This window comes from Panthera onca, chromosome D2 (assembly GCF_046562875.1).
Source record: "Panthera onca isolate mPanOnc1 chromosome D2, mPanOnc1 haplotype 2, whole genome shotgun sequence".
NCBI classification, from domain to species: domain Eukaryota; kingdom Metazoa; phylum Chordata; class Mammalia; order Carnivora; family Felidae; genus Panthera; species Panthera onca.
The window spans coordinates 79,422,392-79,448,093 of record NC_138349.1 but is presented as its reverse complement, the minus strand read 5'-3'; the positions used below and the strand labels follow the sequence as shown (position 1 = coordinate 79,448,093).

At 42.5% G+C, this 25,702-nt stretch overlaps 1 protein-coding gene across 3 annotated transcripts in view; it reads right to left on the bottom strand.

The window, feature by feature from the left end:
- The window catches only part of CHRM3 (cholinergic receptor muscarinic 3), a 519,672-nt gene that overhangs the window by 274,511 nt on the left and 219,459 nt on the right, over window positions 1-25,702 (bottom strand). For 2 of the 3 annotated variants that reach the window (XM_078434160.2, XM_078434161.2), the window contains exon 3: window positions 13,443-13,505. The exons of the other annotated variant lie outside the window; for it this stretch is intronic. The gene's annotated coding sequence lies outside the window, so the exon portion shown is untranslated. The remainder of the gene's footprint in view (window positions 1-13,442; window positions 13,506-25,702) is intronic. 3 annotated transcript variants of the gene reach the window in all.

Here is a 25,702-nt window from a genome sequence, read left to right as displayed (position 1 = left end):
TTCATACTCCCAAAGTACCAGTTTCTTCATACTCCCCTCAGAAAGTACTAAGCTAGTCACTCAGGTCACTGACGTTCTCATTCTGGAGACTAGCCTGGGGAAGGGGAAGAAGGAAGGACAGAGAATCCCCAACTCTGTCTTAGCCAGGACTACTATTCAAGCTTCTCTGAACACCCCCTCCCTGTTCCCGTGCTGTGCTGCATCACCTCCAGCTTTAAATCTTGCCTTCCTTGGCGCGCCTGGGTGGCTCAGGTGGTTGTGCATCCGACTTCTGCTCAGGTCATGGTTCACGAGTTTGAGCCCCACGTCAGGATCTCTGCTGTCAGCACAGAGCCCACTTTGCATCCTCTGTCCCCCACCTCTCTGCCTCTCCCCTGCTAGCACTCTCTGTCTCTCAAAAAATAAGTTAAAAAAATTTAAAATCTTGCCTTCCTTCTTCTCTCATAGGAATGTTTTGATTTTGCAATAAATACAACATTATTTCAGGTAATACTTTAATGGTATGATTTTGTACCATAAACCTTTTTCCAACAGTCTGGAACACAATCCTACCTATGCTTACATGATATGTACTTCAGAATGCCTTGCCCTTTTTCTTGGATTTGATACATCAACTCATACAAAATTCCTTCATTATAGTGCTTTCTAGCATTAAGCACAATTTTGTGTTACATTAGTTTGTAAGAATCGAAATAGAATGCATTGGCTATTTTTTCCTAAGATGGAGACCCTCCAATGTAAGCTACGTAGGTTGCAAACAGGGGTTTTATCTGTTCATTTATTCATCCACCACCATCTGGTAGCTCATGTCCCAGGCACTGTTCTAGATTTGCCCTTGGACACTGGTGGTTCCATCTGGAAATCAAGACACATAATATGCACATTTTTAACACCCTGTTTTTATATTATATCCATGATGCTACAGAACAGTATATTTTAGGGGCGCCTGGGTCTGTTGGGCATCCGACTCTTGATCTTAGCTCAGGTCACGGTCTCACGATTCATGGGTTTGAGCCCCAAGTCGGGCTCTGCACTGACAGCTCAGAGCCGGCTTGGGATTCTCTTTCTCTGTCTCTCTGTCCCTCCCTGGCTCATGCTCTTTTTCTCTCAAAATAAATAAACATTAAAAAAAACCCAGAGTATTTTAATTAGTTAGTTTACTTAGTTTTAAGTGTTTTGCATGATGCTCTGATATAACGTGGTAATTAATGTCCTTTCCCAGTACAAAATCTCATTCAATTACAGATACGTGTTTGGAAATGTGCCTGTGCACACACAAAATCTCCCCTGGCCTTTACTGAAGTGAAAATGGAGAAATTTTTATTAAATTTATCAGCTTCAAAACAAAAGCTGGGCCTTGCCCACCTCACCAGGCTTTAATTGGCTGCCATTTGGTTAAAAATTAAGTTTTTAAAAACCTTGCCTTCAAACCGTTAATCACTTTGTCTCTCCCCCATTTCTGTTAGGATGTCACCAGTGTCTGGCTGTCCGTTCTCTTTATACTCTCTTGTTGTGTGCTGGGAAATTTATGTGCAATTTCTTTTTCTTTAAAAAAAATTTTTTTTAATGTTTATTTATTTTTGACAGAGAGAGAGAGAGAGAGAGAGAGAGAGAAAGACAGAGTATGAGTGGGGGAGGGGTAGAGAGAGAGGGAGACACAGAATCGGAAGCAGTGGGGCTTGAACTCAGAACATGACCCGAGCTGAAGTCAGACGCTCAACCGACTGAGCCACCCAGGCGCTCTTATAGCAGCGTTCTTATTTGTTGCTCATTTGCACGACCAGCTTTAATCACCATGTTACATGATAAGCGCTGAGGTGGAAAGGGCTAAGTGCCTGGCCCAAGTTGATAGGGACAGTCATGATGGGGCTGGCACAGGAGTCCGTTCCAGAGTCCAGACCAACCCGGTCCAGTCCTCACCACCACCAGCCGTGACGAGAGCCCTGAAGCTGAAGGAAGGGGGCAGAGTCAGGACACAGAGGTCTGCCTGAAAACAAGGCCCCTGAGGTCAGTTGCTGGGCACGCGGCGTGCTTTCTCCAGACCTGTTCTTCTAAATCCAGAAGGTTTAAATCTGCACCCCACTTGAACTCAGGGACACAGAGCCCTGTTGCCCAGTCTCTTAGGGTTGGGGCGACAATAAGTGAGAAATGTATTTGCTCTTCCTTATGATTTCCTTAAGAACATTCTCTTTTCTCTAGCTTACTTTATTGTAAGAATAGAGTATAGGATACATATAACATATGAAATACGTGGTAATCGACTACTGTGTTACCAGTAAGGTTCCCAGTCAACAGTAGGCTATTAGTAGTTAAGTTTTTGCAGAGTCAAAAGTTATACATGAATTTCTGACTGCATGGGGCAGTCAGCACGCTTAACCCCTGTGTTTTCAAGGGTCAGCTGCATATAAAAATGTATATTTATAATATACTATTATACATGGCATTACATCCACAAATACCATAACAAAAAAAACCCCTGTAACTCATTAAAACTGTGTGTATATTGTTATATCTCAACTTCCTATATATCACAAATTTATGTATGTTTTGTCCTTTCCTCATTCTTGACACTGAAAGCCTCTCTTTTTTGGAATCTTCTTCTGGAAGATTTTATGCAGATATAAATCCATCACAGGTCAGCATGAGCTCTCCTTTCTTGCCAGCCACCCCTTCCACTGGGCCCCATGGACCTCTCCTCCACTGTGAACCATCTACCAGCTGGCTTCCATTTTTCTCCTCACATCTTTGACTTAGCTTTTCCCCAGGATCCCCATATCCCTTTTGCCTTGTCCTCTTCAAACTTTCCCTTTTGCAGCCACCTCAGACTCCGCTGAGGTGAAGGCTGACTCAACCATATTTAGGGGCCATTTCTAGGTGCACAACTGGCACATCCAACGGTTATTCTCTTTTGTCCACACCCTATTGGTTATACTTCTTCTCAAAACCACTCCCACCTACAGATAAATAGGACATCCTCTACCACCAAGAAGCTGATAGTACAGAGGTAGAGATAAAGATCTGTGCTTGATGACAACATAGAAGGAACAATCTCTGAGGCAACGGCTTTCCAGAGGCACATGGAGGAAAACTAGTTGAGATCGAAGAGAAAAATGCAAGAAGAGCTAAGCACCTACACTTAAAAAAAGTTTATTTATTTTTGAAAGAGAGATAGAGATAGAGAGAGCAAGCAGGGGAGGGGCAGAGAGAGAGGGAAACAGAGAATCCCAAGCAGGTTCCGGTCTGTCAACACAGAGCCCAACATGGGGCTGGAACTCATGAACCATGAGATCATGACCGGAGCCGAAATCAAGAGTCAGACGCTTAGCCAACTGAGCCACCCAGGCACCCCTACCCACATACACTTTGATGATCAGGGGAAATTATCATGGTTAAGTCATGATCTGATACCAGGAAGAGGCATTCATGAGCTTGGGGGATGGTGGGCAGAGAATGGCACCTCAGAGTGTCTTCTATAAGGGTGGAGAGCAGGGTGGAAGCTGGGAAATGGTGAGAAAGAAGTTTGAGAATTAGGCAAAAATCAAATCACATGCTAAGAAAACTAGGGTTTTTTTTTTTTCTTTTCAAGTCTATGGGGAGTCAGATTATTTCAAACAATGCAATAGCTATATGTATTGAGGGCTTACAACGTGCCATTTCTTATCTTCACAGCCCTTCTGTGAGAAAAGTGTTACTATTCTGTCCATTTTATAAATAAGCAAACTGAGAGCCATAGAAGGTAAGTAACGTAGAAGGTCACATAGCTAAGAAGTGGCTCAGTGGAATTAAGATTAGATTTTCACTTCAGAAACAGAAAGGGTTTATCTAGTTTCTGGGTTGCACCTGTATAACACACACAGCACTGAGACAGAGACATGGAGAAGCAGGGAGTGGAAAGAGGAACAGGGGAGTTCAGTTCTGCTGTTCTGAATTTGGAGCATGTGGTGAAACCCTGTAGAGAGAGTGGTCTCTACAGATACAGATAGATGTGAACTAGGGAAAGGTGTCTAAGCTAGAGGCACAGATTTGAGGTCATAGTCTAAGCCTGGAAGTTAAATGAAATAAGGAGAATTCTGAACAAAGCTTTGCGGGGGCAGAGGAGAGAATTTGCACTTAGGCAGCTGATAGAAGGAGAGAGAGAGAGAAGGAAGGAAGGAAGGAAGGAAGGAAGGAAGGAAGGAAGGGAGGGAGGGAGAATGGCAATGAGGGAAAAAAAGGTACGAGATTCAAGGAGAGGAAGTTCCTTGCATTCCAAGCAAAGAGAAAATTTCAAAAAGGCAGCAAAACTTGCAGAGATGTCAAAAAAGTTGTGGATCAAAAATTCTTAGGGTTCATCAACCAGGAGATCTTCGCTCATTTTAGCCACAGTTCCAGTGAGGCAGGGGGACCAGCCACCAGGCTATGGAGGGTTGAGGACTGAGGAGGAGGAAACCTAAGGAAGGAACTAGGGTCACTGGCGGGTTGGAGGAAGAGAAGGAGGGAGAGACAGAAATCAAAAGAGAACCTAGGCAGGGTGTTGTTTGCTTTTTCTTTATGATTTGAACCCATTTGACATGTACATATGAAAGGCAAATCACCAAAAGAACAGAAAGGTGTGAAGACAGGAGAGAGCAAACACCACACCGACTAGGAAAGAAGACAGAGACTTCGCTGTGCTGTTTTCTGAATCCAGGCTTTCCTCCCTCCTGGGGGTAGCTTTCTCTTCAGCCTTTGACATTCTGGTTCCTGATTAAAGTCACCCACATATTTTCCCCACTTTCCATCTAGCTCCACATAGTGTTGCCTAATTAATTTTTCTCACGTTATCCCCCAGTTCATATTCTTTCAGTGGTATTCCGTGATTTTTCAGATAAAATCCAAGCTGCTTTAGAATTACAAAGTCCTCTTCATTCTGCTCGTCCCCTTCTCTCACCATCCTTGAAAACCACCCCCTGCACGCACACGCGCACACACACACACACACACACACACACACACACACACACACACACAGGGATGATACCTGCCCTGTGATCCTTTGCAATGTTCTCTGGTTTCTTTCTGCCTATGTAAGTCCTACTCTCTCTCCAGCCTCTATATATGTCATCCCTTTTTATTGAGGGGTGTCTCTGTGCCCCTGAGGCCATGAAAAATGTTACCTTTTATTCTGCTTTGGCATGTCATTAACACATCCTTTTCATAAACATGTTCTACGAGCTCACATAGGTCTATCACTACGAAAAGCATCAAGGATGTAAACACGCTAAGGCTATAGCCCATGACCACAACAGGTCAATGATCTGTTTGGTACTTAAACTACTTAGTTACATTGCTAATACTTGGTCTTGTATTTAACACTTACAACATTAAAAAAAAAATGTGTATGGCTTCCCATCTAAATGGAACTGCACGTTCTTTGAGGATAGACCCTGTGTATTAAAGCATTGGTATAGATCATCTAAAATTTCTCTTAGGAACATCCAGCAGGAATTGAATAACTCCTTTGCTGTAAAGAAAACTGGATAGAGTTTGCAGTCTTGGAATAATAAGAAACTGTGTAGACGGATTTTCTTTTTTTCTCCCCTCTGACACACTAGAATGTAAATATAGCACTTCGGCAGCTTTTGCCTTTGATCACATTATGAGATCTTTTCTTTCCAAGTCATCCTTATACGCACTTTGAATTTATTTCTTCTTATACTTCCATGTACGCTGCATGTTGTCTGGTGTGAAGACGGTGGCTTGTGTTTAATGTTCCTTTCTATGGGTTTAAAAAAATTTTTTTTACATTTATTTATTTTTGAGAGACAGAGAGAGACAGAGCATGAGCAGGGGAGGGCAGAGAGAGAGGGAGACACAGAATCCGAAGCAGGCTCCATCCAGGCTCTGAGCTGTCAGCGCAGAGCCTGACATGGGGCTCAAATCATGAACCGTGAGACCATGACCTGAGCCGAAGTCAGAGGCTTAACTGACTGAGCCACCCAGGTGCCCCTCTACAATTTTTTTTAAGTTTATTTATTTATTTTGAGAGAGAGATAGAGAGAGAGGAAGAGAGAGAGCATGTACCAGGGAGGGGCAGAGAGGGAGAGAGAATCCCAAGTAGGCTCTGTGCTATCAGCACAGAGCCTGATGTGAGGCTTGATCCCAGGAACTGAGATCATGACCCGAGCCAAAATCAAGAGCTGGACGTGTAACTGACTGAGCCACCCAGGAGCCCCTATGATGTTTTTATTCTAACGAGCTTTTTCATTTCTCTTGGAACGTAACTGAATTTCTCCATGTTATGGAATTATGTCTAAAACCCTCTTTTATTTAAAAAGTATCACCTACTAACTCCAAACTTGGATTTTAATGAAATTAATCACCTTTATTACTTTATCTGATTTACTCTAGTTTTCTAGAGCTGCTCTTTTGTTATAAGTTTTTATAGTCATCCCATAATATTTTTTAATTTTTGATTCCCATCTCCCGATACTGTTTGTGTGTTTGTCTTAAACAGGATTCTGTGAGGGGCGCCTTGGTGGCTCAGTTGGTTAAGTGTCTGACTTCAGCTCAGGTCATGATCTCATGGTTCTTGAGTTTGCGCCTGGCATCGGGCTCACTGCTGACAGTGTGGAGCCTGCTTGGGATTCTTGCCTGCTTTGGAATCTCCCTCTCCCTCTCTCTCTCTCTCTCTCCCCCTGCCCCTCCTTTGCTCATACTCATTCTCTCTCTCTCTCTTAAAAATAAATAAACATTAAAAAAAATTTTAAAGTGGGATTCCGTGATATATTTTGATGATTTGATCAATTGTTGGGTAGCATTTTATTTCTTTTGTATATGGCGTAACACCTATATTTACTTCCCAAATGTTTCTTTTCTAATGTTTATTTATTTTTGAGACAGAGGGTGACAGAGTGTGAGCAGGGAGGGGCAGAGAGAGAGGGAGACACAGGATCTGAAGTAGGCTCCAGGCTCTGAGCTGTTAGCACAGAACCCGATGCAGGGTTCGAACTCACAAACCGTGAGATCATGACCTGAGCCGAAATTGGACACTTAACCAACTGAGCCACCCAAGTGCCCCCAAATGTTTCTTTTTTTTTGTTTTGTTTTCTTTTGTTCCTAATTTGGATTTTCTTTTCTCTTTGGTTCAAAGGTTCCTCTGAGAACTTAATCATTTTTTTATGCACTGCTTTTATTTGGGTCACTTCTGAAAACTTTGTAATCCAATTTCATATAATGAGGTATAATCTTGCTAGAGAACTATTAGATTTACCATTTCCCCCTAATGTGCCTTTTTGAGCCTGATTGTAGGACTTCCCACAAGCTGGGTGAAGTGCCCCAGGGTGTAAGATAGGCGCATATGCCCTCAGGGACCTGTGTGGTGGAGGGGGGGGCAATCCCCAGGGGCAGGTGTGCCTGAGCCCGGTCTGGTGCTGAGCTCTCCCTGGCTGCAAGCATGCTGGGGACACCTGGCCTTGCAACACTCTGAGCACAGCCAAGGTGGGCTCTGACACCTGGACATCAAGTTCAGTGCCCAGCCCCTGAGTGGGCTGCTGCCCACGTGGACAAGGGGCTGGGAGCTGATGGAGGGACAACTGGTGACACAGGTTGCCAAGGGACATGACATAGAATTGGGCTGGGAGGTCCTGGGGGCGAGGACAGCTGTCTGTGGCAGGCCCATGTCTCTGTGTTCACCCAAAGCAGATACTTCTGTCCAGTACTGCCCTGCAACCCAAACAGTAGGACCCTGGCCTTGACCTTGTGCATCACCGTCTTGCTCCTCAGAGTTTAGTCAGTATCAGCATCAGCCTCACCTGGGAGCATATCAGAAACGCCAAAGCTCGGGCCCACCTCAGCCCTTCTGAATCAGAATCTGTATTTTAACAGGTGTGTCCACGTTAGTGTTAGAGAAGTGCTGTATCTGTGTCCACTCTGGACTTCCTCTGGCCATGACCCTCTGCATGGGAATTGCCCACAGGGAGTTGGGTTTCTTCTAGACCAGGCTTCATCTCTGCAGGTCCCTAGAATCTCTCACCAAAGGTCTGCTCATTTCTAGGGCTTACGTGGTGGCTTCACCAGATGCATCCTTAGGTGCTGCTGGGACCCCATGGCTGGCCAAGGGACAGCTGTGACACAGTGGGAGGGGGCGTGTTAGACTTTCACAGGGAGTGTCTACATGAATGGTCCCAGAGCAAGGCCCCTGGAAAGACAGGGAAGAGCCAGGGACGGGAAGGGGGTGGGCCCTGGGCCTCCAACTGCACTTTTTCTCCTGGTTCCACAAATAAACTCAAGCCCACTTTGGCCCATTTATGACTGACATGCCCTTTTAGTGGGGTCCAAACTATGTGCAGGGTGATGGCTATAAAAGAATATATGTTTTATACAAACTTAATATACTTGATACTAAAAAGTTAGGTTGCATTCCAAAATCATTTGCCTTACCTTAAGAAACTTCAACATAACATTCATCAGTGAAAGAAAGTAATAGCTGTTAGATACTTCAAACATAATGTCAGTTACAGGAAACCCTTGAATGGCTATAAACTAGGTTTCAAATTTTCTATCACCTACTTGTTCTTACAAAGCATCACACAGACAGTGGCTGTCAAGATTTTAGACAGATACTGATCAAGAATTAGAGGTCACTGTTTCTAACATGATACCTGATAAAGAAAAGCTGCATGTAAATTTACACTTCTCATGAAAAACATTTAAAATGATTTTATTTGAAAATTCGATATAAATTCAATAGTTAGTATTATCCCCAATACTTTTTATTTTCTCTTCTTTCAAGTACTAAGAATATATATTGAATTCTTTTTCTGTAAAATTCCATAGAGATGCTCTCAAATCCTGTCTAATTCACCCAAGTACCATACAAACATTATGTATGCCTAATAAAGTAAAGAAAGGTGAGAAACACGTGTCTAGCTAGCCAGAGCTGACTGAGAAAAGGTAAGGTTCCCAGAACAGGCGAGGTGAAGAAAGATACTCTCTCGTATTACACGCAGTATGTCTTTGGATCACAAATGTCTATTATTCCTGACTTTTATTAGAAATACATCCTTTAATAAAGTAGATTTCCTTCCTTTGTACAATTTGAAAAAAGCCAGATATTTTTTCCCCTCAACAGATCAGCTTCAGAATTTTTTTAACGTTTTCCTAACATATAATTATCATCTTCCAAAGACCCAAAAGTGTTGTCAATGTGACTGAAATCAGAATGTAAATATTTTATAAACAGCTGTCAAATCTCAATTGGCAGAAAACAAAAAGCCCCCGAATTGCTGTAATCGACCCACGAGGCTACATCATTTAATTGACAGATAAGACATTTTTCTAGTTTCCATTTTCCCATCAGCATTTTAATACGTTACCACGGTATGCCATCCTGGAGAGTCACTGTGACAATTTACTTGAAGATAGAATAAATTCTGAAATGCTCTCAGGGAGATGCCTAGCGCAGTAACCGAATTCTGCTTCATGGAACATTCTTCACACTCAGTGTATTTGGAATGGCTGTTACTAACACGGACTAAATATTGGCATCAAGGGAATGTTATCCTGCCCATTTAAAAAAAAAGGCAAAATGCTCTTAGCAGTTCAATAATTTATTATTTCATTCTTTTGGGCCTTCATTCAACAAACAGTTCTGATCGTCCACATGTCAGGCTTAGCTAATAAATCTTTGTAAGATCCAAAGAACTGGCCTCCGCCACCCATCACCACAGATCAGAAATACTGCTCGTAAAAATACCTGAAGCGATCCCTCCCAAAGATTTACTGTTCTTTCCTTGTGCCCTGCTGTCTGTCCCTCTCCCCAGAATTTTTTTTTTCATCTTTACTTTTATTTTTTTTTCCTTCCTTCCTAAGCCATAAACTCTTCAGGGACATCTGTAAGCACTGCTTAATTTTGGGGGGATATTTGATCTACAGCATTTTCTGCCTCTACATTCATTCATTCACTAAATATTTACTAAGCTTCTTGCAGGGACCAGGCATCCTTGTAGGCACTGTGGGCTTTGGCAAGGAAGGAACAGATAAGGCCCTGCCCTCACCGAGCTTAGATCACACTATGGCAAGAGATAATAAACCATAAACAAGCAGGGCTGAATTCTTCACGTCTGGCCTAAATCCCTTATTTTTCATGTCTCTCCTAGATCCCTTAAGTTCTATGCATACATAGATATCATACATGGGTATTTTTGTATGCTTTACAAAATAAAATTTCTAGTTTTTAAAAGGAATTCAATTTGGGTACCTGGGCTGGCGCTCATATCCAGAGAGTGGTCAGGGAAGGCTGAAGCAGCTGAGATCCGAATTGGAAGGACCAGGGACACACAATGTCAGCCAGGGGACTATACTGCCAGGGCCCCGGGGGTGTCGGGGGAAAGAACACAAAGAAACATTCAAGGAACAGTGAAAAGGACACTTGCTGGAGTTGGGAAGCAAGGAGTCAAGTACAGGTAGAAACCGGATCGTATGGGATGTATAGGTCATTGTTGTGCACTGGGGGTTTTGCTCTTAATGTAGAGGAAGGAGCTGAAGGGTTTGCAACAGGTCTCCAGCAGGAGAGTAATGAGATGTGCTCCGGGCTCCCCAGTCTCCTGGAAGCCAGGAGACCATTGGGAAGCTCACACAGTTGTCCAGGAAAGACAGAATGATGACCTAGGGCAGGGTCGTGACAGAAGAGACACAAAGAAATGAAGAGATTCCGCATCTATTTGAAAGAAAGGAAAGGAAAAGGGAAAGTACTGAGAAATCATAGCTTCCGTGGCCAAAAGGAAAGTTTGACTTTAGTAGATGCAGCATTTCCCTGCCTTAGCAAAGGAGATCTGACAAAGAAAGCTATTATTTTACACGAAGAGAATATCAGAATATCTGACACCCTCCATTTACAAATAAAGAACAAAGGTCCAGAGAGGTGAGCTGGCGTTTTTCAAGCCTTGGAAGAGCTGGCTGTCACCTGCACTGCCCCTCTCGTATTTTCCAGCCCAGAGACTTTTCCATTATAAGCACCTCCTTCCCTGACTCAGCTCAGTACCTTATTCAATATCGTGCATGACTTTCTTTGGAAAGGAGTTCTTTATATAATTTATCTCTTACCTGCATTTTCCCCCGATCCCAACAAGTGCGAGTAAAGAAACAGAGATTGTTGGAAGGAGAACATTTAGTATTTGGACCATAGGTTAAAAGCTGAATTGTGGTGGCCTTATTGAGACCATGAGTTCTAAACTTTTACTGCCAAAAAAACCCCCAAAAAACAACAAAAAAAAAACCCACCTTGGAATTAATATTTCCTTCACTTGCTTTCACAGGCAATTCCAATCAAATCTGATCCCCCCAAATTAGAGTTTTTTCTCTTCTTCTTTTTTTTTTTTTAATGTGGAATAGCCTAAGTTCACTTGGTTTTATAAGTGGATAATCCAGTGGAAATTCTGGCTTATCAAAGAGCAAGCATTCAAAGGGGTAATGAATTGGCGATGTTGCTGACTAGCCAGCAGATGTGAATACCGAAAGCACAGGCTCCTGGCATATACTGTTAGGATAGGCATCAGGGTAACAGAGGACAGGGAAGGGCACCGGAAGGTCCAGCTCAAACCTCAACCTTAACACTCAGTGTGTGAGTTTCCCCATCTGTAGATGGGGATAATAACACTTACCCTGACTGCACACTACTGCCAAGATTAAAGACAGGCATGTCTAGCACAACCCCCGGGTACGAACGCCTGTGAATCAGTGCTGTAAGAACTGGGCTCCGAGTGTCAAGAGATCTAGAGAATCAGGGATTTATCTGAGTCATCCCACAGGAGAGCTGATGGTAGGCTCACTGGAGGGCAAGAATGTCATCAAGGAGTCAAGTTCATTTTACCTTCCTGCTCTAACATCTCTGGCTGTGGCTTTCGTCCTTGGGATCTCAAGATGGGGGGGGGGGGGGTTGTGCTGTGTATCAGGCATGTTCTTTCCTTTCTGTATTTTATGATGTTCTGAGATCTTAAAACCTTGCTGCTGAGGGAGAGCCTGCCTCTGTCAAGGCTAGCCAGTTCTTTTCATTTATTTTTATTTTCTATTTTTTTTTGGAAATAATTTATTGTCAAGTTAGCTAAGATACAGTGTATACAGTGTGCTCTTGGCTTCAGGAGTAGATTCCTAGGTTTCATCGCTTGCATACAACTCCCAGCGCTCATGCCAACAAGAGGGCTACCCAGGTCTTAGAGACAGCGAAGGGCGTGGCCCAGAGCACATCTTTCATGTGTAAACCAAGCAACCCTGGATCCACAGTCCCAGTTCTCCTCTAACTCACACACCAAGCCGGTGTTTCCTCAGCCCTAAGTCACCCAGCGGCCAGGGACCGCCCTTACAGCCCAGAGCCCCTCACACGGTTTTAACTGGCCAATCCTCAACCGTATGCCCCACCCTGCACAGCTGTTCCCACAGACACTCCCAGGAGAGACTGTTGACTCAGACTCTCTCCTCTTCCCGTCTTCTGCCTCTTGACCAAACCCGGTGCTTCCTGGTGGCACAGAGTGGCCCTTCTCTCAGCATATGTACGGAAGAAATTCTTCTTTCAATGGCATTGACCTCTCCATGTCAACACTCAGTCACCTCCACAAATTAAAATCCGCGGCTACAAATGTTAGAACAGCTTTCCAGGTAAGAAGATGAAGTAGTAACAATATTCCCAAAATATTCTGCTCTTGAAGCTCTGATCTTTTAAGTCAAGAAGGGAATGAGTGCAGGAAGGGAATAAATTCAGGAAGAGAAGCCCTCCCTGGGGCCCACCATCCAGGGTCATTAGTGAGAACCAGGTTACGTGGCCTCGTAAAGGAGTCTGGGAACGTGACGGTATTTAAACAAGGTATTTCACTGCCTTTCAAAATACCAGGATGATGATGATGGTGATGATGACGATTTTTGGAAGGAAGAAGGGAGAAGGGATATTGACTAGGACAATAACACTGTCTGCTGAATAGAGAAGGGATTAACAATAACATTGAGAGGAAATGGAGCTTTTTCACAACGTTGCTCTGTCTTTATATTCACTATCAGATTTTGTATGGCGTTTTATATAAGGTGATATCAATCAAGGGATAATATGTAAGCTTCTGTAAATTAGACAAGCTATAACATTTTATAGACGCTAAAAATTCAAACATTTGGCACTAATTTCCAGTAACCCCGTCTTGCTACACTTAAGAGACAAATGAGTATTTGAAAGAAAACAACATTTCATATTTTAACCGACATGCTTTCATTGTAATTTTGAATATTATGAGCAAAAAGCCAAAAAAAAGTATCTGTATTAAGACAAAAATCGAGCATGACTGTGTTACCTATGTTGAGATGCACAGAGAGCAATTATACATCATACTTGAAAACACCAACTTAGAAATTCCTATTCCTCATTAATCTGTTTCACTGATCAAGCCATACATCCTTTTTTTTTTTTAAACCAAAGAACTCAACCGAGAAAAAGATCTTACCTCATAGTACCTCAGTAGAAGTTCTGAATGTCATTTATTTGGCCTCTGAGCAGAACACAGTTGCTAGAAGAGAATTAAGAACATAAGGTTAACATAGAGCCCCGGGATGAAAAAAATCAATAGTTTAAACAAAAGATTTGAGGCAATGTACGAAAATTATGGAACTTTCTAGGGAATGTGATCCCAGTACTGAACCACCGCATATCACTGATGAGGATACAGGTGGTCAGAGAGTTAAGATCCCTGTCATTGGCAGAAGAAACACATCTACTGACTTTCTACAAAAGGATCTTTGTACAGTTCCACTCCTCATACCCATCGAAGCCCCCGTCAGAGTGAAGGGACACAAAGGGAGAAGAACAGAAAACAAAAGATATTGCACATCCCTTCATTTTACAAGTTAGTGATGGTACCCTCCTTTGTTAGCAAAGGGTTAACAAATGGTACCCTCCTTTGTTAGCAAGTGGGTTAATGCCATCTACCCTCCTCAGAAGCTTTGGTCGGCTACCTTCTCCAGACACGATGGACACGTATACACGCAGTTAACTCCTGCTTAGCCCCCTTTTCACATTGGGAGAGAGTCAAATCTTAACATCCCCCAACCCCGTTTCAGACACTGACATTCACATTTTTTTTTAAAAGTATATTTATTTATTGTGAGACACAGAGAGAGTGCACGTGGGGGAGGGGCAGAGAGAAAGGGAGAGAGAGAATTCCAAGCAGGCTTCAAACTTTCAGTGCAGAGCCCGATGCGGGGCTCAAACTCACAAACCGTGAGATCATGACCTGGGCCGAAATCAAGAGTCAGACACTCAACTGACCGAGTCACTCAGGCACCCTTGACATTCATATATTTAAAGTGCATAGAGCCTGACATTTAGGCTAGAACCTTAGGAAAGCTTTTAGAAGGTCGACTAGAGAAAGAAAAAGAGACACCATGTTCCACGGGGAGAGAGTGAAGGAAGCGTGCTCCTGTGAAGGACGTCACAGACAACACGGGGTCGGGAGGGAACCATAAGTGCTATGGCAGAATTGGGGGTGGGGACTGACAAGATGTGGCTGGATTTTTAAAAGGAGAACCTTGCAGTTTCCTGAGAGGTGACAGTGAGGTCAGACCATAGGAGGGGAAGAGGCCGTGAGGTGAGAGGGTGAGGGTTCCCAGGGTGCGCAGGACGAGAGGAGCTCAGGGCAGCCTCTGAGAGTGTGGTCTGCAAGATAAGCCTGGAGACAGAAAGAAATACTTCATTCATAATGCAAAATAGATGCGTGTCTTGTGTGTATCTTTTGTTGAAAGTATCGATCTGCAGAAGATTGGGAAAAAGGAAAGGAAAAAGTCGCTGGTGCTGCCTCAGTCTGAGAAGCATTATCCTAGAGAACATTCCTCCTTTGCTGTCTCATTCTCCCTGAGGGCCTCTCACTCTGCTATTGCCTGCACTGGCGGAGCTCTCAATCAAAGGACCTCTCCCACTCTGGGAAGAGGGCCCCGGACCCCAGTGAAGCCTCACACGGTTCCTCTCCCTGCAGCCCCAGCCCAGGAGGGCATCCTCGGGAAGGAACAGCTGAAGCTGATCATCTCCCGAGAGCATGGGGAAACCGAGGCCGTGGCTGTGAGTGAACAGAGGTCACTTGAATCCAGGCTCTCTGGCCTTTTCCACCTATGGCCTTGCTTCTGGTAGATCCCAGCATCTCCTCAGGAAATAATACATGTATTATGGCACTTCAAGGGAATGTGCGGCAGCATTAACACTCCTGTTGTAACTAGAGAAGTGCTAGGAAAAGCATCAACTAGCATGTCAGTGGGAGGAGGCAGACTTTTCTGTCTCTGGTCTCTAACAAACCGGATGTTTTCTGCCAAGTGGGGCATGCCAGGGAGCCTAGACTTCATCTTTCACCAGTGATTCCTTATAGAATCTAGGGAACCCAAGGGCAAGTGGATCTCACTGAGGCCCGTGTCAGTCCTGTCACCGTAACCTGCAAAGTCCCCCACGCACAGTAATTGCTCCATACGTATTTGTCATATGGATTTTATCGTTCAAATGAACGGTTTTCCAGAACACAGTTGAAGTAGAAGTCCTAACATGCCTATGTATTAGGATTATGATCACTTGAATATGTAAATACGTATCTCAATATAATAAAATTAAGTCACACATTTAATGATAAAATAAACACTATCCAGTCATTCAAGTGTCTGCTAATAAAAATATCTCATTCACTACATGAATCTGAGAACAATAACTGAGACTGAATACCTCGAAGAATCTCTAAGTTTCTCTAGTGTTTGACTAGGCAAAGCACTCATTGTGAGAACCAGTGAGGGAGCTGGCTTCCGTCATAACTTCAAATTACTTCTAACGCAAATTAACCGCACATGACATTCATTGAGGGTGAGCGTCAGCTCTCGGAGTGTAGATGACAGGCTCTACCAAATCCCAGTAGACACGGCTCAAAGGGTTATATGATGAAAATATGATTGGCGATTCCAGAGATTGTTGTCGTAGTCTTGCAGTAGGCCAAATAAAGAGAAACACAAAGCCAGACACAGAATAATAATTAAGGAACCACAGATGAGAAGATTCTTTCAACAGGCCAACAAAACATTACTTTTAGGATGTATAGAGAATAGGCCAACAAAACATTACTTTTAGGATGTGTACGCTCTTTTGTTAGTGTCTTTAATTGTTTCTTTGTGTCGTATCAGTGGGTATTTACAGAGGTAATGAGATAGCAACAAGGTGGCAGGTCTGGACTTTTAGTATAACCATCTGAACGGTCCCATTTCCTTCAATCTTTTCCAAAAACTCACATTATTTGCCTACTTTCTAATTATTGTGAGCATGCATATTGCTCTGATCTCCTGGGAGACACAGAACACTTGAGCAGATGTTTTGCAATCTAAGTGAGTGATAACTGAACCCACAGCCATCTGATGTTTAAAATTTTTTTTAGTTTATTTATTTATTTTGAGAGAGAGAGAGCACGAGAGCAAGCAGGGGAGGGACAGAGAGAGGGAGACAGAGAGGATCCCAAGCAGGCTCCGTGCTGTGAGCACAGAGCCCGACGCGGGGCTCGAACTCATGAACTGTGAGATCATGACCTGAACCAAAATCAAAAGTCATATGCTTAACCGACTGAGCCACCCAGGTGCCCCACAGCCATCTGATTTAGACAGCATCATGCCTGCTCACAGCTCCGAAATGAATAAGCTTAATTAACTAATTTAACTTCTGGTATTCAGCTGAAATTAGATTCCAGCCTCTTCGGAAAGATCTAGAATATTCTCCTTTTTAATTTCATGATATAGCTTTAGTTTTTAACTTGCTTATCAAAGACCAAAATAACACGTGTTTTGACAAAGTTGTGTCTGACAGCCTGCTTTATGGGAATAGGATAAATATGGTTCTAAAAATGTATATATTATGCTAAGTCTGGTTCGCATTAAGTTCTTATCTAAACACAGGATTCACTAAGTATCTACATTCATTCAGATGTTGTGTTGGACCCTCACTAGTTCCTTTCAAAGTCTGTCTTCTCATTTTTGAGCCAGCCTATCCAGAAAAAGGAAAGACAGATAATTAAAACATGAAATTGTTCTTATGAATGAAATGATTCATTCTTTTGTTACTCTTCCCAATTTGCAGATGAGGCTCGGGGATCAAATCACTGTCTCAGAGTTGTCCTGTGAGTGGTGGGTAGAGCTGCTGTCCAAGCTTGGCTCCTTTGCATTTCCAGTCGCACATAGTTGTAGCGGTAACCACAACAGCGACAAGTATCTACGAACGCTCACCATGTTGCAGGTGCCATTCTGAGCCCCCCCTTTTTTTTTAACGATTGTTTATTTTTGAGACAGAGAGAGACAGAGCATGAATGGGGGAGGGGCAGAGAGAGAGATAGGGAGACACAGAATCGGAAGCAGGCTCCAGGCTCTGAGCCATCAGCCCAGAGCCCTACGCGGGGCTCGAACTCACAGACCGTGAGATCGTGATCGGAGCTGAAGTCGGACGCTTAACCGACTGAGCCACCCAGGCGCCCCCCGAGCCCTTTGTATACACCCGGTCATTTTAATCACCACAGCCCTAACTATTGTTGTCTACATTTCATAGATAAAGAAACAGCTACTTGTTTGCTCTGTGTTGGGGCACCACAGCTCCACAGGGATCATTGAGACCAAATTTGGCGTTGCTTCATCTTTTTCCATTTACCATTCCCCTTCGATGTCCTTTCCTTCTTATTTACTTCATCCAAGACATACAATTAACACCACTCTCGGTTTGAATGGGTAGAGGTGCGGCAGGTCCAGCAATATCCAAAACATTTTTGAGACGTCGCTTTGCCCGTGCTGACGGTCAATGGATCTTGATCCGGGCAGCACCGTGAGAAGTTTTAGTGGATCCTGAGCCCTCTAAGATAGATAGGCTCTACTTTCATATTCCTGAGAACAGAACACGCTGGAAGGGGAGGGGCAGTAAGTGGGAATGGCATTTGGGAGCTGAAGAAAAGCTCCCACTTTGGGGGTTTGCTGTCCAGGAGAGTGTTGCCACACTGCAGTGTCTAAGGAGCCGTTGCAAAGCCAAGACGGTGGGCAGTGGACCCGCCTGATGGGGGACACAGTCTTAGAAGCCTTCAAGGCAGGTTCCGTACTCATCGTCAGGATGGGAGCAGACTCGGTGGCTCATCTGAGCTGACAAGACCTCAGCCGGTGGCTGGGAACACGGGCAAGGTTTAGTAGTCTGGAGCGAGTGCCCTGGTCATAGTGAAGCAGATCCCTGGGTCCCTAGCCTTCAGAGGTGTGTTGAATTGGGGGGGTGGGGCATCTATTTTAAATAAGAATGAGAAGAGCAAACCAGGATTTGAGGATGATGAACTGTAAACACTGGCGCTACCAAGGCCCACCCTGGACCTCTTGGAGGTCACAGGATTCTCAGAAGCTGCCAACTGGAGAGGACGAGTCTGCTTCTTTACTACTCGGGACCTGGGCACGGCTGAGTCTTGGTGGCTGGCAGTGGTCAATTCTCACGGCTCCCGGAGCCTGAGGTCAGTAGGAGTGGCTACTGAGATTCTTATAAAGTCTCATTACACCCAGAGTTCTGGAAATTTGAGGCAGCATCAGCAGACAATTGAATGAAGAGAATTTCAGTTTTGGTAGAAAGCGGTAATGGGAGAAGAAAACTCTCCTACGTTCGTGGAAAAGGACCGCCTGCCAGTCCAATTTTCGCAGACCTAATCTCATACCGTTGAGATAAAGGTTGGAGGCTAGATTCGACTAGACGTACAAAACAGTGTGAAGGGTATTACTCAGACTTTACAATTTCGCCTTTCTCCGTCTGTACACAGAAAAGTAACAAAAAGGAGCTTCACCAATAATATTAACGCCTGTTGGCTGGCTCTTTCTGTAATTAGATGTGATTCTTGTGTACTTCTTTGTTTCTATAAATTAGAAGAAAATGTCTTTCATATAAACTAACTAGTGTTTCTACGGGGCCCACGAAATGGCTAGAATGTAATAGGCTAACCAGTGCTTTCCCCAGAAGCTATTTTAAAAGCAAAAGAAATAATTCTAAAGAGGCATCATTTCAAATATCACTTTCAAAAAAGATGTACGTACGTATCTCACATATTATGTTCAATATAAAGACATTTTAACAATGTAATGAAATAATTCATGACCTTCTAAAATTGGACCCTGTAGATTATACCTGCTGGCTGTGGCAAGCTGTTAAATGTCAGTTCAATTTGTTTCTTTCACTAAAAGACACAAAAAACTTAGAAGGGAGAAACTTAGCATAATGTAAAATATACACAAATTTTGTATCCCGTGGTAGCCTATGTTTGTTTTTCTCCCTGTTATGGATGAATTTTGTCCCCCTGAAATTCATATGTTGAAGCCCTAAGCCCCAGGTGTGACTGCATTTGGGATGAAGTCTTTAAAGGGGTAATTAAGGTTAAGTAATAAGGTTAAATAATAAGGGGGGGCCCTAATACAATAGGATTGGTGTTGAGATAAGAAGAGAAAGAGATACCTCAGCTTGACTGTTCTTCTCTTGCTCACTCTCTTTCTGCTTAGGTACAGAGAACACAGCATGTAAGGACACAGTGAGAAAGCCCGGTCAACAAACCAAGGAGAAAGGCCTCACCAGAAACAAGTTCTTCTGGCCTCTTGACTACAGACCCTCAGCCTCCAGAACTGTGAGAGCAGGGGCTCCTGGGTGGCTCAGTCAGCTGAGCATCTGGCTTCGACTCAGGTCATGATCTCACAGTTCGTGAGTTCAAGCCCTGCATCAGGCCCTGTGCTGACAGCTCAGAGCCTGGATCCTGCTTCAGATTCTGTGTCTCCTACTCTCTCTATGCCCCTCTTCCACTCATGCTCGCTCTCTCTCTCTCTTTCAAAAATAAACATTAAAAGATTTTTTAAAAAGAATAAAAAATAAAACACCCCATCTGGGATATGTCATTACAGCAGCTTGAATAGACTGATACACTTCCATTCAGGTCTCCAGTGAGCAAAAACCTACTGGAGATTATGTCTGGCTTCACCGGTAGTTTTGGCTTTAATTTTTCTTTACAATCATCGAATTCGAGAACTCTGAAGCTAACAAGAATTAAAGGACAATTTAGAGCGAAACTTCCCATTTTTGAATTTTGTCCTTTGGTCACAAGTGGTGGATTTAAAATGAAATTTGAACTTTATGTGGAGTATGTATGATGACAAAACGAAATATCTTCCTCTGCTAGCATCTTTCAGGAGAAGGATAAAAAAAGAAAGTTTAAACATCAGTTCCTTTTGTAACATAATTAATTTGAAGCCAATGCACCACATTGAATATTATGTGTGGCCTATATCTGAATTAAAGAGTGAAAGAGTCATTTATCACATGTGATTCATGATTATTTTCATCTGTTTTTTAAAATATTTATTTATTTTTGGGAGAGTGCAAGCTGGGGAGACGCAGAGAGAGGGGGACAGAGGATCAGAAGGGGACTCTGTGCTGACAAGCTGACAGCAGTGAGATGGATGTGGGGCTTGAACTCACGAACCATGAGATCATGACCTGAGTCAAAGTCAGAGGCTCAACCAAGTGAGCCACCAGGTGCCCCTCAAGATAGTTCTAAAACTTGTGAGTTAGGTTGGTCGAAAAGTAGTTAATCTGTATTGCTGGTAGAAATGAGGTGGGAAGGGGGCTCCTGGGTGGCTCAGTCAGTTAAGCGTCTGACTTCGGCTCCAGTCATGATCTCACGGTTCGTGAGTTTGAGCCCCGCATCGGGCTCTGTGCTGACAGCTCAGAGCCTGGAGCCTGCTTCGGATTCTGTGTCTCCCTCTCTCTCTGCCCCTCCCCTGTTCATGCTCTGTCTTTCTCTGTCTCAAAAATAAATAAAACATTAAAAAAAAAAAAAGAAATGAGGTGGGAAGGAAAAAGAGCCATGGGTTTGTACATTTCCACTTTTCCTTTTATACAGAAAAACTATTATTTTCCACCTTTTTTTTTTTATTTGAGAGAGAGGGAGAGTGACGAGCAAGAAAAGGGGGCAGAGGGAGCGGGAAAGAGAATCCCAGGTAGGTTCCATGCTCAGTGTAGAGTCCGAGGCAAAGCTCGATCCCATGACCCTGGGATCATGACCTGAGCTAAAATCAAGAGTCAGATGCTCAACTGACTGAGACACACAGGTGCCCCAGTTTTCCCCCTTTGTATCCCCATTGGATATAGAGGTATTTATGAGTCGAGACATGTATTTATGGATAAGCCTAGGACAATAACCTATCTATAATTCCAAGGAGTCTATGGAAATTGAGTGGGAAGAATAAGGTGGGGGCAGGAGGTAGTTTTGTTCACCTGGGTTCCACCATTAACTTTTTGTTCTGGAGACTTCATCTCGGTCAGCCCAAATCCCAGGCAACCTAACCTCTTAGAAACAGGATTCAATGGCCACTCATGCACAATAATACATAACAAAATGTTGTCTATTTTGTATTTATAAAGTCATAAAGCTCATTTAATAAACCAAAATATACTAGTTACATAAAGAGAAAAAAAAATCAATAAATTTGTCTTTTCCTCATTTTCACTCCCAAATTCAATCCCTTGAATTTACTAGTTTGATATTTATTGTTCCCGGTGTCTTGTCTTGTCATTCTGTACTATTACCCTAACATTCATGTGACAAAGCATATGCTGTTCTCAGTAATATTCCTCATCAGTGGGTCTAGGTCTGACTCATGCTTTGTAAGAGCTGGTGAACCCACCTCGGCACAAAGTGCCATAATTTATTCAATCCTTTTACTGTTCATGGGATTAGGATTGTTTCCTTTTTTTCTATTAAAACAATTTAGCAATAACCATCATTGTGCATAGTATGTTCATTTTGGTAGTTATATCTTCTTAAAGCTATAATTTGTGGATCATACGGTCTTCACGTTTTATGTTTAAGTCAATCATGCCAGTTACTTATCAAAAAGGTTGTAGCAGTTTTGTTTCCCGTTTCCCATAATTGTGTATTTATCTCTCTCTATCTTTCGATCAATCAGTAAATCTATCTTATTTTTGGCAAGAAAATCAGTGTTCTCAGTGTTACCTCTATCTGTTGGGATTCAGAGATAGTTTTGTTCTAGGGGCACCTTTGGCCAATGTTCCAATGTGGTGGCATAAGAGGGAGATAATCCTTGGAAAATGTATCTTAGGAAAAACAACAGGAACCCATTCAGAGATAGAATTTTTGTACTGAGTGAAAACAAGTAAGTGCTCCATTCAGTGAGTTGCTCTGAATGGAAAAAACATTCTGATTTAAAAGCCACTGCTATTATTTTCTCCATAAAACTATAATTTTAAAAATGCCTAACCCACCCAATGGTTTCCTGTATTCTCTAAAAGTTTAAAAAAATATATAACAAAGGAAAAGGTCCAGTCTTGAAGTTCCTTAATTTTATAAACAATATTGTATCTTTAAAATGCTACCCTTCAGCCAGAAATGACTCAGTTCACATGCCTGGAAATGTTAATCACCCTTTTCTTCAGGTAACCTTTCAGGAGTCCTTACTCAGGTGGCTTATAATTATAGCCCTTAAAGCTCAGTCTTTCTCTCTTTGAAGTTAGGTCATAATACAACTGTAAAAGCCAGAAAGGAGTATTTCTTATTTTTGGTCAAACCAGTCTTACAAAGCCTGAGCAAATAATTGTGTTTACCGGGATGAATTTTAAGGGGGAAAATGTACCTACAGCCTAGATTCTTATAAAGGATATTCTTTTGGGGACTTCCATTAGGCATCTGAGAGACACCCAAAAAGACCACTGGTGAATGTGGAGCCCAAGATTTCTTAGTAGTGGGGCACCCACACTCACTGACTACACTTTGGAACAGATTTGTGATGAACAATTAGTCATAATGCCAGCTTAGTTTACCACACCTCAGGTAGATAGACTCCTTAAAACATAATAATGAAAATAGACTTTGCTCTATGCCTATTATTTGCTTGTTTGGAGAAGAGTTTTTTTCCCATTTTCCCCCCTTCTTTAGTCTTCATTTCAGTACTCAGGAAGTTTCCATGTTCTTGAGCCCTCGCTGAGTCTGGACTTTGGGCAGGCGCTTGATTCAGTGTTTTGGTTTTCTCACCCACAGCCTGAAGTTAAAAGCATGAACTCAGCTCAGAGAAGTGATAAAAGAACTTGTAAGACAGAGAAGGAAATACTACCTCCTAATGACAACATGGCTGTCTTTTGAATAAAGGGAATGTGTGTTCTGTATTCTGTATCACTCTTGTTTTCAACTTCTTTTTTTATAAGCAGATGCATTTGATGCAAAAGTAATCTGAAACAAATCCTCTGCAATATGAAGCCTGAGTTCACCTTCAAGTCTGACAGGATCTTCCATGCCTGACGCCCTCTCTGCGCTTCCTCTCTTTCCAACATTCCTGCTTTGTGCCGCTCGCTTCATCTGTGGTTACCATGCTGCCTGTAATTAAAAATCAGCCCTACTTCCTATTCTTGTGTCTAGCTCTTCCACAGGATTGTAGATAAGGACTGCGTGCACCAAATGTTCCCTGAAGTCGACACTGCTTCTCAGGTAGACATACAGCTAAGGCCAGAGGAGACAGTGAAGTCATGCCTGGTAAGTTCTTAATGGCGACACTTCTCAGAGTATACTACAGCTAAGCCAGATTCCTCAGGGATGTGGCTGATTAAACGAGCAAACAAAAGCAGACACTTAACAACTGCAGGCAGAGTCTGAGATTTCTAAATGCTTCTATAAGACACAAGAGAAGCACAATACTTAGGGACACAGTACCTGAAACAGTAATAGTGTGGGGATGTAAAAGGGACTATCACAGACTATTCAAATCCAGACACAAAAGGACAAAAGGACCCTCCAGTGGACCGCTACAGTGGTCTTCTTAGCTACAGATTGTTATCCATTTTGTGTGTGTGTGTGTGTGTGTGTGGCAAGCAAAGGAAATTAGTATTAGTATATACAGCATACTGTATATAATATACATATAAAAATATAGACCTTTTTTTTTTTTGAGAGAGAGACTGTATAAGCAGGGGAGGTAGGCAGAGGGAGAGAGAGAAAGAATCTTAAGCAGGCTCCACACTGAGTGTGGAGGCTGATGCAAGGCTCAATCCCAAGACCCTGGGATCATGACCTGAGCCAAAATCAAGAGACAGATGCTCCACCGACCAAGCCACCAGGGCACCCCTAAAAATATAGACATTTTAACACCACACTGTAGATTCAAATTTTTTGGCACAAAACTATCTAATTTTATAAAAGTTAACTTGTGCTGGCATTGCTGTAGTGAGCCACCTTAACTGTCTAGATTCTGATACGTGACCAAGAGGATAGTGTTTGGAGTAGACAAAATCAGGCGATCAGAAGACTCTTCACTGGTGTTTACAACCTTTTCTAGACTGCACCTGACATCTAGGAGCTGCACAGTATTTAAAAAAGAGATCTGGTGCTCAAATAAATTTGGAAATTACTGGGTTAAATACTACATTACCATTATCTTTACAACAGAGTCATTCAGAGATTAAAACTGAGGTACACATCATGAATTTCCTAAAGACAGATGCATTCTGATACTTGCTCGTCCAATTTTGTTTGGCCATGTGAAGACTTCCTAGGAGGACAAGGGCAAATGCTGCATTGCACAGCTCAGGACTCTTCTACTTCACTACAGAAAAAGACATCTATTTCTTTTCTAGCCTAGCTTGAAAATGAATTTGCTCTTGAGTCTGGACTGGTATTTTCTCCAAATTCATAGACTCTATAACATCATGAAAAATAAATTTGTCTGTCTGAAAAGAGAATACTGCCTGCTGTGTTACACAACAAAAACTAATTGATTTGGGATAGGAAAAAAATTCAATAACAATATTCAAAATACATATTTTTAAATGCCACATTTTGAAATGTAACCATGATATTCTAGGATACACTCTTGAAAATCTAATGAGCTCCTGAAACTGTAGTTTGCTAAAATCTCAACCTCTTAAATATTTGGAAAGGTCAATTTTGATGTGATGAATTACAATTTTGGCAATTCCTATTGTACAGCTGTTCTTGGGAAATAGAATACTGTTGGGGGTGCAAGCAACAGATTTAATCAGCTCCCCTGGAGCTTTTCTTGTTAAATATCTTTCAGAAAATGCTCAAGTGTTCTGAGTTAGTATGGCTTTTCCCTACTGGATTGAACAGTATCTTTGGTAGGTAAAAGGTTAACACATACCGCCTTCTCATAACCAAGGCTATATTCTTGTCTTTCCAGATCAGAAGCAGCCTGAAGGATCCCCAGAGTCACAACGGTGATGCTTCAAGACTAAGGGAGTGCTTTCATTAGAAAGAAGTGTCATTTCTCCCCAGGGAGCTGGGCAATGGGAGGAGCTTATTCCTGACTGATGGCTGATGGCATGAAGGCATTTGTATTTTTCCCTAGAGAGGGCCATCTGGAGTTCACAGAGATGGTTTCCTTCTAGTAACACCCATTTTATTGAGATCGCCCCCCAAAAACGTGAGCAAGATGGGGGGAGAAGAAAACAATTAGACTGAAATAAAACTACGAGTCATTCAAAAAAAAAAAACCCATGAGAATTATTAATTAAGAAATAGTCAACCAACCCTGTGTGTTAAGTACACAGGAATTAAAATAATAATTTTTAAAAAGACAAAAAAAATAGTCAACCAAATAATAACTCTTGAAAAAATATATCAACTTTTCCCATATTATGAAGACTAGACAGAAGTGAATACTTTTCAAGCTAATAGAAGGG